General features: G+C 40.1%; 2 protein-coding genes across 8 annotated transcripts in view; one reads left to right on the forward strand and one right to left on the reverse strand.

Moving 5' to 3' along the window:
- Positions 1-17664, forward strand: part of pcdh11x (protocadherin 11 X-linked) — a 514120-nt gene that overhangs the window by 474453 nt on the left and 22003 nt on the right. The window lies entirely within an intron of this gene.
- The window catches only part of LOC134294064 (uncharacterized), a 92856-nt gene that overhangs the window by 10947 nt on the left and 64245 nt on the right, over positions 1-17664 (reverse strand). Inside the window, exons 3-4 of one of the 5 annotated variants that reach the window (XR_010001049.1) lie at positions 9924-13070; positions 7378-8517 (exon numbers count right to left, since the gene is read on the reverse strand). The exons of 1 other annotated variant lie outside the window; for it this stretch is intronic. The gene's annotated coding sequence lies outside the window, so the exon portion shown is untranslated. Of the gene's footprint in view, positions 1-7377; positions 8518-9923; positions 13071-17664 lie in introns of those variants that run through there. 3 more of the 5 variants (XR_010001047.1, XR_010001048.1, XM_062963882.1) reach the window with 3 other exon arrangements.

Here is a 17664-nt window from a genome sequence, read left to right on the forward strand (position 1 = left end):
TGACGTCTGAGTAGAAATGGAGAAAATTGCATGCTTTTTGGGTACAAATGCACAAATCTAGAACTTCCCAAACAATAATACTCCCTACAAATTCTATAGCAGCTTGCATTCATTCAATTTATTATGAAAAAATGATATTTTTTTGTATCTGCTTTGCCTCACAACTGAAAGTCATTTCCAGAAGCCCTCCAGGGACTTTTGAGAACAAGGGGGCTGCATGACTCACCGCACGGCTGGTTAGCATTTCGGGGTGGTATGGTTTTAAAAGGCTTCTCTAAACAGCTAATTGCTAGAAGCAAAAGACTACTAATGTTTCGCTAACTCGTGTGTTTTGGAAACGTCCTGTAGTTACCTCATTCTGGGTAGAAGTAATTATATGAGTAAGCTTGGTGCCAGCAAGCTCTTCTGATATTTTGATGGACACATTGCATGTCTTTGAACTTAATACATAGCCAGTAGAATGTGGATCGTCTCTGTCTGGTGGAACCTGGGAGAAGGAGGGGGGTTCGCTGATCTCCTGAGAGACACATCTTGGTGTTATGTGCCAGTGGAGATAGAGGTAGAGACAGAGCACATTTCAGGCTTGGGTGCCCCTCTCCTAAAACTTACACTGAAAAAGCTTGAGGTGGACATATGTCTTGCACCTCAGGTTAGCTTCACTTTGCTAAAGACACCAGGCTGCACACAGATCGTAGTCTTTTGTAGTTTATTAGGAAATAGGGAAAAGATAGTTCATAAAAGGTAAAAGATCAATTCCAAAAGATAGTTACAAAAACAAGGCTGTAGAATAAATCCATTGAAACATGTGGTATGAAACAAGGTCCTTAAAACGAAGCCAAAGTCCCAGAAATGAGGATACATCCAGGCTATAAGATAATACAGGAGAGCAGACTTGGTTCTTGATTCAAGCGAGGAAATTGAAGATTTCCCTCTCAGCAGACTGTTTTAATAGCATAACATGAAGGCATTTCTTTGCCCTTTGACCTCCCTCTTATTTGCTATTCTGAGACTTCTGCGCAACCCCCAAAATTCCAACCGATTAGCCCGATCTAGAGAAGCGGCCTCATAGCTTTCGCTTTTAAGGCCACAGGGCTCGTTAGTGTTATCAGGCTGAGGCTGGGAGCTATTCTCCCTTTCTGCTTCTTGCACCTGAAAACCATCATCAGTAACATCATTTCTTCCCGTGGGAAAGCCTCCCTGCTCCTCATCTCCCACAGCAGGAACACTCTGCACCTAAATCCCATAATTCCCATCAGAGTCATCTTGAAATTCATCCTGAACCTGAATCCCATCATCTTGAAACTGCATCTCAGAATCCTCATCAGAATCACACACAGGCTGAGTCACAACAATATGGTTCATGGCAGCAGAGGAGTACGTAATTCTGACTTCCAATTATATTACTGGTTTCTTGTTATTCTCAAGATGCCTGCCCTTGACCGGGTATACCTCATTTGTTTAGGGGTGCCTACAAGTACATCAAAGTTTCCAATTTGGATTGTGGGGTGGCGGGTTGTTTTAACCTGACTAAGCTTTGGATGCTCTGGGGTACTAGTTGGGCCAGAAGTTGCATTATTTGTTAATGTGGGATTTGTGTATTGATAGTGTTTAAATGAAATTTGTATCTTGCCTGTATTGCATACTGATTGCATCATCCAGAGTGTACTATAGTCTGGAAAGAGTTAATTACTAAGAAGCTGTGATGTCCTTGATGTATGGCTGGAACTGGGGAGTGTCCAGACACAAGTGTTTGTGCATTACTGATTGCGTTCAGTTCTGAGTTGAGTCGAGTGCTGTCTGCCTAGGTGTTGAGTCAAGTCCTGTGTTCGTCTATTTTCTTCAAGTCCGTTTGTCTTGATTATTACTGAAGTCAGTAAAACTTTGTATATAGTATATATCCTTGGTGGTCACGACGTCGCACCAGTCTTCTTATTTAACAACATAAAGGAGGAAAATACAAATATATATATATATATATATATATATATATATATATATATATATATATTCATAGACACGTTTGGACAGTTAGCCATTTTAATTACCGTGTCCTTTAAATCTCTGAATCCTCCTCTCCTTCTAACCCATAGTTTTGCAATAGATTTCCAGTCTCTTCTTTTTCCCTTCCAAAATTCTTTCCTGCAGGTTAGCACTTCTTTGTTTCATACTAAATGTATGATATTATTATTTTTTTTTACAACGGAAGTAATAGAATCTTTGACATGTCTCATCATCACAGCCCTAGTTTATTGAGGTGTTGTTATTTTGTTATGCAGACATCCTGAGGCAAAGCATCCGTATCTCTTGAATGCAGCTTCAGTTCTAGCAAATAATCACTTTTGTTGCAAGCCACAAGCCCAACTGTACACATGTCCAATACAGCAATAAGCCTCAATGATACAGTGCTTTGGAGACAAAGGCTAAAATGTTTAAAGAGTGTTGCTCATTCCCTGGTGAATATATATTATAGGGGAAACTACAGTTGATGGATTACAAATGACAACTGAGTTTATCTCTTGACTGCAATGTCAAAATATATTGTAGAAATGCTGAATTTTGTAATGTGGGGCTGCAAATAATCTGATCTCGTGAAGCTTTCTAAGGATATGACATTCCTGATTTTCTTCCCATTCTTTGATCGCATGGTGAAAACTAACCAAAGGAGCAAAGTTGGCAGCATAAACCTTTGTAGACTACTTCATCAGATGCATCTAAGGAAGCAGGCTAATCTATGAAAGCTACTATCTTGTTTCTCAGACGCTAAGGTGCTACTAGATCCCTAACATAGTCATTAGAGTTGTGTAATCTGGGTAAACTGCGAGTCATTTCATGTTCCAGCTTTCAGTGGGGCCACCGATCCATTTTTGGGAGCCTCCCGAATACGAGAAGGAAGATATCTGTTTTCACTCTGGGGGTGCTGAAAGATCCATTTTCTATCAGCCCATTATGCAGAGGACTACCCAGGCTCCCCTTCCTGTCATTATAGGCATTTTAAGCTCTAGAGGAGAGATGCTCGGTTGCAGGCAAAGGCTGCAGGCAGAGGCTTTAAGGAGGCTTCTTGACTGTTTCTGCTCTAGAGGAGAGGCGCTCGGCTGCAGGCAGGCACGTGCGTTAAGGAGGCTTCTTGACTGTTTCTGCTCTAGAGGAGAGGCGCTCGGCTGCAGGCAGGCACGTGCTTTAAGGAGGCTTCTTGACTGTTTCTGCTCTAGAGGAGAGGCGCTCGGCTACAGGCAGGCACATGCTTTAAGGAGGCTTCTTGACTGTTTTTGCTCTAGAGGATAGGCGCTCGGCTGCAGGCAGGCACATGCTTTAAGGAGGCTTCTTGACTGTTTTTGCTCTAGAGGAGAGGTGCTTGGCTGCAGGCAGGCACGTGCTTTAAGAAGGCTTCTTGACTGTTTTTGCTCTAGAGGAGAGGCGCTTGGCTGCAGGCAGGCACGTGCTTTAAGGAGGCTTTTTGACTGTTTTTGCTCTATGGGAAAGGTGCTCAGCTGCAGGCAGGCAAATGCTTTAAGGAGGCTCTTGACTGTTTCTACACTAGAGGAAAGGTACTCGGCTGCAGGCCAAGATCAGCTCCCGCTTGATTTTGGATCAGGCGGGTTTTCATACCGAGAGGGCCTTTCCCATTATGTGCTCCCAGAGTACCGAAGATACCGGATGAAACTGGGGAAATGAAATCCACACACAACCCTAATAGTCATGTCTTCAAATGCTACATGGAAAGTAGGATATCTAGATTTGGAGAGCCACCTTAAATTTAAGTAGAACCACCAGACATCGTCATTAACAACTCTTCAAGATTTTGAGCTCATGGATTATTGTCAAGATCTTCTGTGAGATGCTTTTCACTTCTGAATAGCTGCTGATTTGACTAGCTCTGCAAAATGCAATGATCCAAGTAAAAATGATGATGGTGATGATATCTATTTTTATCTTTTTAAAAGGGATGTGCCCAAATTTCAATTAGTGCATAGAAACAGGCAGCAACACTAGGATTTGACTTTGAAAAGTTCATTCTCTTGGCAGCAGGGAGCTATAATTAAAATGTATTATAAACACTGATCTATCATTTAATACACAAGGGCTTCCACTCCACTTCTAAAGACATAGCAATGGACCCTCGCAATAGTACTTAGTGGAGTAAGATTCTATTAGTAATTCTGTTTTAATTTGGAGTCTTTTAAGTGAAGGCAAAAATGCTGAACACTAAGTCTGTAAAAAAAAAAGTCTCCGAAGGAAAAGATGAGTTTATTAATAAAAACTTAGCGTGCAATTTTTCAAGTCAAGATGAATTATTTTCATTCTTTTACCTGGATCTTCAACCACCCTTTTGTGGTCTAATCTTTCTCAATACAGAGAGCATTGCATATGTTTTTAATCACAAACAGGCAAAAGTGGAGTCATTGCAGAACTCTTTTGTGTGGAAGTTATTCTTGCTTCTCAAGTCAGGAGATGCATTGTCATGTCAGGAGATGCACTGTCCATTACTGATTGCGATTTCTGATAAAATCGACATACAATCATGAACCATTTTTCAGAAGCTCGGTAGAAGAAGATAGAGTCACAATGAGCCTTGACAATGAGCCTATATGCCTACTGCTTTCTAGGACAAAATCACCTAGGTTGTATTTCAGCTGAAAGTGAAGCTGTCCTCTCTGGTAACTTGTTAAAGAATGTTTTCCAGAAGTGTCTTCTTGAGAACAGAGATATTGCTTTGGACAACAAACTGATGGTCATAGTGTGCTTCTCTGGACAGAAGAGAAGGCTGAGAAGAGACATGATGAGGGCTATGGATCAAGATGTGAGGGGAAGTCATAGGGAGGAGAGAGCAATCTTGTTTTCTGTTGCCCTGGAGACTCGGACGCAATGGAACAATGACTTCAAACGACAGGAAAGATTCCATTCGAAAATTAGGAAGGGCCGGGCTGTGGCACAGCTGGCCAGTAACCAGCTACAATAAATCACTACTGACCGAGAGGTCATGAGTTCGAAGCCTGGGTCGGGTTAAGCCCCCGACTATTAAATAGCCCGGCTTGCTGTTTACCTAAGCAGCCCGAAAGACAGTTGCATCTGTCAAGTAGGAAATTTAAGTACGCTTTATGCGTTTATCATTTATCATTTATCCTCCCTATATTTATCATTTATCCTCCCTATAGAATCAATTTTATATGCATTTTTAGCTATGATTTATTTGCTATTTTATTGTGTTGTGTTTTTATTATTGTATAAGGCATTGAATATTTGCCTTTGCATTTGGAAGCTGCCCTGAGTCCTTTTGTGGAGAGAGGGCAGGTTAGAAATAGATTAATAACAATTATTATTATTATTATTATTATTATTATTATTATTATTATTATTAAATATCTGGAGGACTAAAGTTTGCCCATGCCTGCTCTATACTGCACTTTCCAGAACTTTCCCATCACAATCTGCTTTTGAACTGGATACATGATCAAGACATTATTTCCAGCTTACTGAAGTTGGCTGCATATGTTTTGTCTGAGGGTCAGAAATTGCCTTAAAGCCATCTTGTGCAGCTTCCAAAACCCAACACTTGAGAACATTTTGCACTATAGCCATATTTCCAAGGTCGTACTCAAAGGGCTTGGCAAATATACCCTTTTTGAGATGGATCTAAATCAGGCATGGGCAAACCTTGGCCCTCCAGATGTTTTGGACTTCAACTCCCACAATTCCTAAAAGCCAGTATTTGAGAACACAGAAATGCTGGACCACTCTAAAAGCCACCGTGTCAGACTACACAGAGAAGCCACTGAAATCCACAAGAAGCACATGGACAATTTCAACAGAAAAGCTAAAATCAGGACAGTAAAAGAACAACACCCAGAAAATGGGAATTCCAGACAGGAAACAATCAGGGCCAGCTAATACCTCCCAACAAAGGATTCCCCCAGGTAGGAAGCAGCCAGGCTTTGAAGCTGCAAGGCTATTCAATGCTAATCAAGGTGACCAGTTGCAACATTCACACTTGCCTCCCACAGACAAGAGTTCTTTCTCCCACCCTGGACCTTCCACAGATATATAAACCCCACTTGCCTAGCTTCGCACAGACGTCAAAACCTCTGAGTATGTCTGCCACAGATGTGGGTGAAACGTCAGGAGAGAATGCTTCTGGCACATGGCCATAGAGCCCGGAAAACTCATAGCAACCCAGTAGGCTGTTGTTGAACAACCTATGAACTTTTAGCATTAAAGGAAAAAATGCCCAAGATTTTATCACTTAATACTGTTGGCATGTCTGGAGAAGAAGAATAGAATGCTTCTATACCAGGCAAGGGCAAACTTTGCCCATGTCTGGTGTTAGGAATTGTGGGAGTTGAAATTCAAAACAATCTGACAAAAAACTGGGAGCTGTAGTTTGGCATGGCACTGGCTCTCTTCTGCAGGGAAGGCTAGGTAGGGACTTTGTAAAACTACAACTCACATGATTACATGGCACTGAATCTGTTGCAAGTGAGCTGGTGCCAGATTCCTTTCCTTTCCTCTTAAAGGGATATCCTCTGGCTCTAAGGATTCCGTTTAGGAAGGCTTGCCTGGCTCTGGTATTCCCCTTTAAGCCTGGCTGGAAAGTCTGGAAAGAAGGAAAACCAAACCAAACCAAGGCAGGGCGAGGAGAAGGCCAAGCGCAGGCAGGCATGTCTCTTCTCTCTTCTCTTCCCTCCCTCCCTGCTTCTCTCTCTCTCTCTCTCTCTCTCTCTCTCTCTCTCAGAGAGAGAGAGAGAGAGAAGCAGGGAGGAGAGAGAGAGAAGGGAAGAGAGAGCAATGCGGAAGGGAGCCGGTGGTCCCCGCGGGGGGGGGGGGGGGGCATCTCAATGGCATTTTTAAAATGCTAGCAGATTGATGCCTCTCCCTCCCTCCCTCTTCCGCTCTGATTGGCTGAGAGGCATGCCAACATGGCTTCTCCTCTCAGAGGGGCTACAGCTACATCCGAAGACATCAGAAACAAACGAAAAAAGTTACTTTTATTATTCAAATTCGTAATATTTGTAAGGCAGTGAGCAGATGGTTCAAATATTAATTCAAAAGTAATTACGAAACGAATTTTAAACGAATTTAACGAACTAACAAAAAATTTGCTCAAGCCTAATATATATATATATATTCTCAGAGTCCGTGTGCCTCTGTGTGTGTCTATACTGTATGTTGTTTGTCTGATGGCATTGAATGTTTGCCATATATACAAACTTATCCAAGCTAAACGGGCCAGCAGAAGCTTGGATAAGCGAATATCTTGGATAATGAGGGATTAAGGAAAAGCCTATTAAACTTCAAATTAGGTTATGATTTTACAAATTAAGCACCAAAACATCATATTTTACAACAAATTTGACAGAAAAAGCAGTTCAATACGCAGTAATGTTTTGTTGTAATTACTGTATTTACAAATTTAGCACCAAAATATCATGATATATTGAAAACATTGACTACAAAAATGGCTTGGATAATCCAGAAACTTGGATAAGCGAGGCTTGGATTAGTGAGACTCTACTGTATGTTCATTGTAATTCGCCCTGAGTCCCTTTTGGGGTGAGAAAGAAGGGTGGAATATAAATACTGTAAATAAATAAATACAGTAGAGTCTCACTTATCCAATGTTCTGGATTATCCAACGCATTTTTGCAGTCAATATTTTCAATGCATTGTTATATTTTGGTGCTCCTTCCCACTTACTGGATCTCTTCCCCTGCTCCCACACATTTTGGGTCCCCCATGAGATAATTCCTTACATCTGTTTTTTTTCCTTCCTGGTTACAAAACATAGAGAAGATTTGCAGCTTTACAGAATAATATGGGACCAATACATACACACAAAACACACCTTATGAAGATCAAATTATGCTTTTAAAAACTCATCACTATGAGAAATTCAAAGGGAATTTTAAAGCTTCTTGAAACGAGTTAGAAAAACTGATGCTTCTTTCATCAGGTAAAAAAAAAAACATCAGGAAACTACAGGATGAATTTCATCATGGTGCTCTTTTCTTTTCCAAACTTTCCAAAGTACATATTCTTTGAGTATGTACTGTATGTGGGAAGTTCACGGGGTGCAGGAGCGCGGATAATGATGTCACTTTAAATGTCTATGGAATGACCGCACCAAAGAAAAGAAGAACCGCTCTTTAATTGCATCGAGATAGCAGTTAATCTGTTTTGCCGTGAATCAAATCATTCGTCAGGTGTATTCTCTTTTTCTTTTAATACACATTTTCGGGACACTTTGTATCTTCCCGTGGAGACAACGACTTTACAATCCCCGCCCCATCTGTACTTCATTTATCTTTGACATTTAATATCCAGATGGGTCCATAATGTGACAGATACTTTATTTCTTGAGGAATCCCGGTAGTGAAATCATTTCTGAGAACCCAGGAAGCTGATGGCTGCCAAAAAGGTAGCCGACTTTGTTTGCATTTTGATATATTAGCTGATTGCTTTGGATTCATTCAGGGCAAAATAGATAATGTCAACTTAGAGAACAGGGAGCGGAGGTTCACTTGGCTGCATAAAGTTGGAGAAAAAGAAGGCATAGTTTGACTTTAATTTCAGTAATAGTTTGGTGGTTAAAAATACAGTAGAGTCTCACTTATCCGTCATAAACTGGAAGGCGGAATGATGGATAAGCAAAACTGATGGATAACAGGGTGAGTGCTTGCTCGCTCGCTCACTTACCAGGCCGGGTCCCGGCAGCAATGACAGCAGCACTGGTTCCTGGCAGGGTGAGTGTGTGAGTGAGAGAGCAAGTGAGTGCCACCCTCCTTCACTCGCCTGCCCTCCATCCCTCGCTCACTCACCCAGCTAGGTTCCAGCAGCACCGGGACCCAGCGGGGTGAGTGAGTGAGTGAGAGAGCGAGAGAGGACATTTGCTACCCTCCTTCACTCGTCCGCTCTCTGTCCCTCACTCATTCACCTGGCTGGGTTCCGGCAGCACTGGGACCCAGTGAGGTGAGTGAGAGAGTGAGAGAGCAAGGGAGGACATTTGCCACTCTCCTTCACACGCCTGCCCTCTGTCCCTCGCTCACTCACCCAGCTGAGTTCCAGTAGCACCGGGACCCAGCGAGGTGAGTGAGTGAGTGAGTGAGTGAGCAAGGGAGGACATTTGCCACCCTCCTTCACTCGCCCATCCTCCGTCCCTCACTCACTCACCCAGCTTGGTTCCGGCAGCACCGGGACCCAGTGGGATGAGTGAGTGAGAGAGCGAGTGAGTGAGGGAGGGCCTTTACCACCCTCCTTCACTCGCCCTCCCTCCGTCCCTCACTCACTCACCTGGCTGAGTTCCAGTAGCACCGGGACCCAGTGGGATGAGTGAGTGAGAGAGAGTGAGTGAGTGAGGGAGGACATTTGCCATCAGATAATACGGAGTGTCGGATAAGCGGAAGTCGGATAAGCTTGACTCTACATGGAAATGGCATTGTTTGGATGCTGGAACCATGCTATTGTAAAGAAATGGAATAAACAACACTAAACAGAGACAACTACCATAGTGGTTTAAAATCATAATGATACATTTAAACCAGTCATTGACAAAGTTGGGCTCTCCAGGTGTTTTGGACTTCAGCTCCCACAATTCCTAACAGCTTCAGGCCCCGAGGCTATTAGGAATTGTGGGAGTTGAAGTCCAAAACACCTGGAGGGCCCAACTTTGCCCATGCCTGGTTTGAACAATATCTAAAGAAAAAAGATACAAACAATGCCAAAAGAATTACTGTATCTCCCCAGTAAATGTACACATGTAATATAATTTACGACACATTAAAATATAAATGTCACTGCTATCAGTGACATTGTCTTGAAAAATAACATAACAAAAATAGCATATTTGCCACAATGACTAAATACATGCTACTCATGATTATGTTCGGCAGATAATGATGTACTTTTTAGAAAAACATCCCGTTTGCACTCACCTATTTTTTATTCACCTTTCTTGGAAATCTCCTAGGGAAACAAGATAGATCAGAATTTGAAACAGCACCAAGAAAATCATTTACTAAGGTGAAGCTGTGGAAAGCAGAAGTGACAACAGTTATACGGGAACCTTAGCGCTTGATGTTAAGCTGTTCTGTCACATACCATCAGCTGGGTTATTATGTGGCACGCAAGCTGTAATAAATTGTCAGATTTGCTTTTTAGCCAAAACAGCACAATGGAAATTTGAGCTGCGTTTCAGGATGAAGGTGGAAGGGGTTGGAGTAGGATCTACGTGAAACTTCTGATTTTCTTCTGAAATTCAGAAACTTCTGAAACATCTTACATGACCTTACATTTTTGCTGTCTACTGCGACGGTTGCGTAATTTACAAAATGGAAGTAACTGCCTGGAACATCACTGCCTCTGCTTTTTATTTTAATAGAATAAAGGGTTGTTTGTGTGTCCTTTTCTCTTTCTCTGTAGCATCAAGTGGTGACTGGCTGGCATGGAGAACTGGGTCCCCTTCTACACTGCCTTATAATGCAGTTTCAAATTGCATTGTATGCTCAGTGTAGACTAGTAATGCAGTTTAACAGCCTGTGGTTCACCCTCAAATAGATGACATATGTCAAATTATTTCCTCTATATAATGCTTATAGCAAGTAGACTTGTTCTTTTGGAGAAAACCTTGTCTCATTTCGTGTCCCAGCTTTCTTTGGGGGGCCCGATCCATTTTTGGAAGCCTCCTTAAATCAGGAATGTAGATATTTCTTTTTGGTTTAGGGCACCGAAAATCAGACCAATATGGGAGGGGGCTTCTCACCCACTGGCTCCCCTTCCCCGTGTGCTTTAAGGAGGCTTCTGTTCTTCTTACCTGGCACCTGTTGTAAGAGGCGCTCATCTGCAGGCAGTAAAAAGCGCTCATCTGCAGGCATGCTTCAGACCTACCTGCACACCCTGCCACACACACTCTCTCTTTCCAAGGCAAGGAGGCAAGTTTGGCTGCAGATGAAATCAGATTTTCGTGTCGAGCAGATTTTCATGCCAGAAAGGGGCTTCCCATTTTGTGCTACAACGAAATGGAAGACATGAAAGAAACGGTAGAAACGAATTTCGTGCACATGTCTAATAGCAAGTGATGACACATCATCACATTGCATCTTTCCTCCAGTTATTTGCAATCCCGGTTCTGCTGCTCAGTCGTTTAGTCGTCCACGCCAGTCCACGCCAGAGCTCCCTGTCGGCCGTCGCCGCCCCCAGTTCCTTCAAGTTCATGCCAGTCACTTCAAAGATACCGTCCATCCATCTTGCCTTTGGTCGGCCTCCCTTCCTTTTTCCTTCCATTTTCCCCAGCATCGTGATCTTTTCCAAGCTTTCTTGTCTCCTCATGATGTGGCCAAAATACTTCAGCTTTGCCTCCCATATCCTTCCCTCCAGTGAGCAGCCGGGCATTATTTCCTGGAGGATGGACTGGTTGGATCAATGGTTTCGACAGCTTCCTTGCACAGTCTGCATTTTGTGTCATCAGCTGATTTTTCGATCTTGGCCTTAATTGCCTTTGTTCTGATGGCTTGCTCCTGGGCTGCAAGGATCAGGCCTTCTGTCTCCTTCTTCAGGGTCCCATTTGTGAGCCAGAGCCAGGTCTTCTCCTTGTCAGCTTTTCCTTCAATTTTGTCAAGGAACTTTCCATGCAATGTTTGTTGTGCCAGCTGTCAGCTCTAGTTTGTAGTGCGGTTTTCTTGTACTGACTCTTTGTCTGTTGTGTTTTGAGGAGTTTCTGATTTTTGACATCATCATCATCATCATTATTATTATTATTATTATCCCATTTTTATGCAAACAGCACCAGCTGATCTTACTTTCAAGCCAAGGATAGTGTTGTTTTTTGAGGCAACTTTTGGACAGCCTCATAACCAGTGGCATCTGGGGACTTCCATCTCAGTTGGGCAGTGAATCTACTCTGCTTTTTTGTCCAAACTCTAAAGCTGCCATGTTGAACCTATTGGAGTGAATGAGTTTGGCATCTCGCTTTGCTCCTTGAAATTCAGACAAAAACCTAGATTGGATTCACCGCCATACCAATATCCAAGCCACCAACTGATACTGCTTTAAGAATGATTTCTTTGGTGTTTGGATTGCTTAACAAAAATTGAATATGAATGCAAAGATAATTAAGTTTAAAGTAGAAAACCTGGGTTCAGATCCTGGGATATAGGGCCTGTCTGGAAGGTCCCTGGGTCTCTTCCAGCACTATCATTCTACCATTCAATGAGGCAGCTAATATTCTCTGTTCACAAATGCAACTCCATATCAGAATTTTGACAAGTTTAATTTTTGACCATTAGATGCTAAATCTGGGGATAGCTGGGAGAAAAATAATGTATGTTGACTGAAATAAAAAAAATTGGCTGGGAGATGCAAAACAGTCTTAAGCCAATGTGCTTATGATCTGTCGCAGTTTCCTATAGCTCAGGCAATTTCCACCATATAATGACAGAAGCATGGGCTTGTTGTTATGCTTTTGTGATTAGAAATCTAAGCTTTGGAAATGGAGTGAAATGAGAAAAATAGCAGATTAATCTCTTTTTGGCTGTGTAAACATAACTCTGCATATTGAATGGAGGGGGTTGCTTAATCCCTTGCAATCATGTTTCTTCCAATTAACTCACAAGCTTTAAATACCTTCAATCCCAGGCAGCTGAAGGAGCATGTGTGCCCACACGAAGAGAGGCGCGGGCTAATCCTGAATTAAAGCCCTTTTCTTTGGGACAAAAGCAAGCGGCAAATAGAAGCCTTGGAAAATAAAACAATGTTGTGGGCAACGGGGAGGGGAGGGAATCCTAGCAAAATATTCCAAGTAGGTTGGACCGGAGCAAGAGGCATTTCTCGCCATCGAAGTTTAGTTTAAGAAGCACTCGTTGGTAAGAGGTCTTGGAACGGAGTATGCAAGCAGTCAATTGGGCTTCAAGGAAGGAAATTCTTTTGGAAATTGGGCAATGCTATTATTGTGATTTGTGGTTGGCAATAACATTATCAAAAACATTTGCCTATATAGCTTCTCCTGAAGCTTCTCACGAGGTGGTAACAGCAGTGTTCTTCTTGCATAACATACGATGTTTTAAAGCAACAGGGCAGCAAATAATCTGCAGAGTGACAGAATAATGGTTCAAATTAACAAGTCTAAATACTCAAGATAATTTAAAATCTTCACATCAATTTGATTCAGATATATTTGTAAAATGGCACATTTTAAGAAACCATGAGACAAATATCTGCCCTACCCTTTCTAGAAAAATTAATTAGCGTACATACTCGAGTATAAGCCGACCCGAATATAAGCCGAGGCACCTAATTTTACGACAAAAAAACTGGGACTCCAGTATAAGCCGGGGGTGGTAAATTTCAGAAATAAAAATAGATACCCTTCCATCTTGTCTCTTTGCATCAGCTGGAGGCCCCTATCCGCAATAACATGCTATGCTAGTTTTATATATATATATGTATATATATGTACATATATATATATATACACACACACACACACACACACACACATATATGTGTGTGTGTTTATATATAAATATATATATATATACAATATAATTTACAATAATATGTAATAATTATAACATATTGTCTATACATATAATATTCATAATATTATATTGTAATACGATATAATACTAATAATACAATATAATAATATTAATTATATATCATATTTTACATGTAATATTACTAATAATATTACAATATGTTGATACAGTACAGTATAGTAATTTGTTACCAGTATTGTACTATACTAATATAATATTGTATGTAAATTTAATTTGTAAGCCGCTCTGAGTCCCCTTCGGGTTGAGAAGGGCGGCATATAAATGTAGCAAATAAATAAATAATAAATAATACTAATAAAATTACATTAATTGAGGCATCAGTAGGTTAAATGTTTTTGAATATTTACATAAAGCTCAAATTTAAGATAAGACTGTCCAACTCTGATCAAATCATTCCCATTTTCTTCAATGTAATAATAATAATAATAATAATAATAATAATAATAATAATAATAATTATTATTATTATTATTATTATTATTATTATACTCCACCCCATCTCCCCAAAGGGACTCGGGGCGGCTTACATGGGGCCAAGCCCGAACATCAACAATAAAGCAAAGCAATAAAACAAATGAATCAACAACAACAACAAAAAAACAGGTCATAAAATCACATACAAATATAATGATAAAATGTAAATGTATCCTTTTAATAATAATAGAGTAAAATAATATATGTAATAATAATAATAAATACAGGAAAATAATACAGGTAATAATAAATAGAGTAAAATAATAAATGTATTATTATTATTATTATTATTAATAGAGTAAAATAAATGTAAAAGTAACAATAATAGAGTAAAATAATAAAAGTAATATTAATAATTAATAGAGTAAAATAATAAATGTAACAATACCAATAATACTAGAAAAAATAATAATAAATATACCACATATACTTGGTTGTGGGGCCAGGCTTTCGAATAACAATTAGCAGCGCTAATTATTATTATGTACGCTGGAACTCAATCGACAGACCCAGTCCTTTAAAATTGAACACGCCCATCTGTATTTTAGAATGTGTTTTATGAATGTCCGATGTAAGTTAATAATTTTTAACTAATTTATAGTGCATTGTACAATTTTTATATGTGTGTTTTATTGTAAGCCGCCCTGAGTCCCCTGTTGGGTGAGAAGGGCGGGATATAAATATTGTAATAAATAATAAATAAATACTTGAGTATAAGCCGACCTGAATATAAGCCCACCAGGACCCTCACCTGAGTATAAGCCGAGGAGGGTTTTCTTCAGTCCTAAAAAAGGGCTGAAAAACTAGGCTTATACTCTAGTATATACAGGATTTGTAAAATGGCACATTTTAAGAAACCATGAGACAAACATCCACCCTACCTTTTCTAGAAAAAATAATTATACTGTATAATGCATAATATTGTAGGTATATGGCAGGCTAGGTATGCTGCTAGATGTATCCTGCTAGGACAATGGTCCTCAACCTTCCTAATGCCGCAACCCCTTAATACAGTTTCTCATGTTGTGGTGGCCCCCAACCACAAAATTATTTCCGTTGCTACTTCATAACTGTCATCTTGCTTCTGTTATGAATCATAATGTAGATATTTGATATGCAAGATATATTTTCATTCACTGGAACAAATTTGGCACAAGTACCCGATATGCCCAAATTTGGATACTTTTGGTGGGAGGATTCGCCGTCTGTTTCCAAAAAGGAAGAGAAGGACAGGCAGAAAATAGGTCCCAACAGGCAGCAAAATTGAAGGTGTCCAAGTCAGAAACTGTGGAATCCAAAAGGATCCAGTCTCACAACAGTCCAGGGTCAAGAAAGCCATACATCAGAGACAGGGTTCCGATAGCTGAGTCTTTAAACAGTTCAAGGATTGCAAATCCATTAAACACATTTGCATCAATGAAGCCCTTAGAACAGGGGTCCCCAAACTAAGGCCCGGTGGCTGGATCATTTACCTGGCCCCCGCCCTCAGTTTTATAATATATTTTTATATCAGTTTTAATAATATAATATATTGTATATACATATAATATTGATAATAATCTTATGTTATACAATATAATACTAATAGTAATACCATATAATAATATTAATATTATATGTTATATATTACATATTATATAATAGTATAGTGGTATAGTTCATTCAATATAGTAATATATAATGCTAATATTATGTTATGCTAATAATATAATATATTGTATGTACATACAGCTGCTCTGAGTCCCCTTCGGGGTGAGAAGGGTGGGATATAAATGTAGTAAATAAATGCAATAAATAAATAATTAATTTTAGACTTAGGCTCGGCCAAAGTCTGACATGACTTGAAGGCACACAACAACAACAACAATCCTAATTAACTTGACTATCTCATTGACCAGTAGCAGGCCCACACTTTCCATTGAAACCCTAATAGGTTTATGTTGGTTAAAATTGTTTTCATTTTTAAATATTGTATTGTTCTTTCGTTGTTGTTGTTGTTGCACTACAAATAAGACATGTGCAGTATGCATAGGAATTTGTTTGTATTTTTTTTTCCAAATGATAATTCGGCCCCTCAACAGTCTGAAAGATTGTGGATCGGCCCTCTGCTTAAAAAGTTTGGGGACCCCTGCCTTAGAAGTTGCATCTGAGGATCTGGACATACAAGAAAAATTCTGCGTCTCTCTTTGCAATCTCTTTCTCTGTGGGTTGCCTTCCTATTGGGCTGTTTGACCCACATGATTCTCAGGGGAAAGAAAGTAGACGCTAGTGATCATGGATGCGCGGGGGACGGGGGGACGGGACTTGATCCAGGAACTGTCACATATTGGAACTTAATTCCAATTGGATGCTTCAGACCATGTGGACTTGAGTGGGCAGAAATTCATAACTATTGCTCAGGATGGTGGGAAAGTGTTAATGTGGGATTTGTGTATTGGTAGTGTTTAAATGAAATTTGTGTCTTGCCTGTATTGCATCATCCAGAGTGTAACATAGTCTGGAAAGAGTTAATTACTAAGAAGCTGTGATGTCCTTGATGTGTGGCTGGAACTAGGGAGTGTCCAGACACAAGTGTGTGTGCATTGCTGATTGCATCAGTTCAGTTCAGTTCTGCGTCAAGTGCTGTCTGCCTGGAGTGAGAGTCAAGTCCTGTGTCCATTGTTTTCAAGCTTGTTTGTCTTGATTATTACTGAATACAGTAAAATTTGTATATAGTTTTACCATCGTCTCTGATGTCTCTTCGTTCTGCGTTCCACTGATTCCATCCAACTGCTGCTGCGCTGAAATTACTCTGACAGAAAGATCCATATGATCCATGTCAGATGTCTTGAGTTGTAAGGATACATTGATGTACAAATGGACCATGTTACCATGTCCTTGAAAGCACTTGGGATTTGATTTCTCCCACTTTTAAGACTCATGGCTTTTAAACCCATACCGTTGTCCTCAGAATTTCAACATCATATTCTGCCCTTAGAATATGTAGAATGTGTAGAATATGTAGAATATGTATTCAGGGGCAGACATTTCAGAAATCTTATGTGAAGGATTTTGAATTACGTTGCTTAAGTGATAACATTTAATACAGTAATACTAGACGCCACTAGGATGTTCTTTATGGCACTGTCTGGATAGTTAACCTTGTTATCCCGCTACTGAACTCTTTCCATTTCATGCTCCTTTCCAAGTTCTGTCACCTGCCTCTTGTGTTTAACCTCATTATTTTTGAGAGATACGGCCTTATTTTTAGCATGCTAGATAATGCCAACCTTCATTTCTCCCTGCAGGCATCTTTCCCTCCCATGGATCTTATATTTATAGTTTCTCACCGTCTTGATCCCGTGCTAATGTTTTCAGGAATATTCATGGAGGAAATATTGCTTTACAATGTAAAACCCACATGCTTTCTGCATGAAGGAGGCATCTTTCAACATGATGCTTCCCTTGCTTATTTTCCTAAGAGAATTGTTGTAGGTGAAATATGTTTGTGTGTGCTGTGTGTGTTTGTGCTTGGAATGTTAGGTCTGAAAATCCATTTGATAGAAAAAACTGGAAAATTAATTCATTAGCATAAACAGTAACAATTTATAATATTTGGTACATAGGGCTGGGCTTTAGCACAACTAGTAAATGACCAGCAGTAATA

The sequence above is a fragment of the Anolis carolinensis genome, unplaced genomic scaffold (genome assembly GCF_035594765.1).
Source record: "Anolis carolinensis isolate JA03-04 unplaced genomic scaffold, rAnoCar3.1.pri scaffold_12, whole genome shotgun sequence".
Classification (NCBI taxonomy): Eukaryota; Metazoa; Chordata; class Lepidosauria; order Squamata; family Dactyloidae; genus Anolis; species Anolis carolinensis.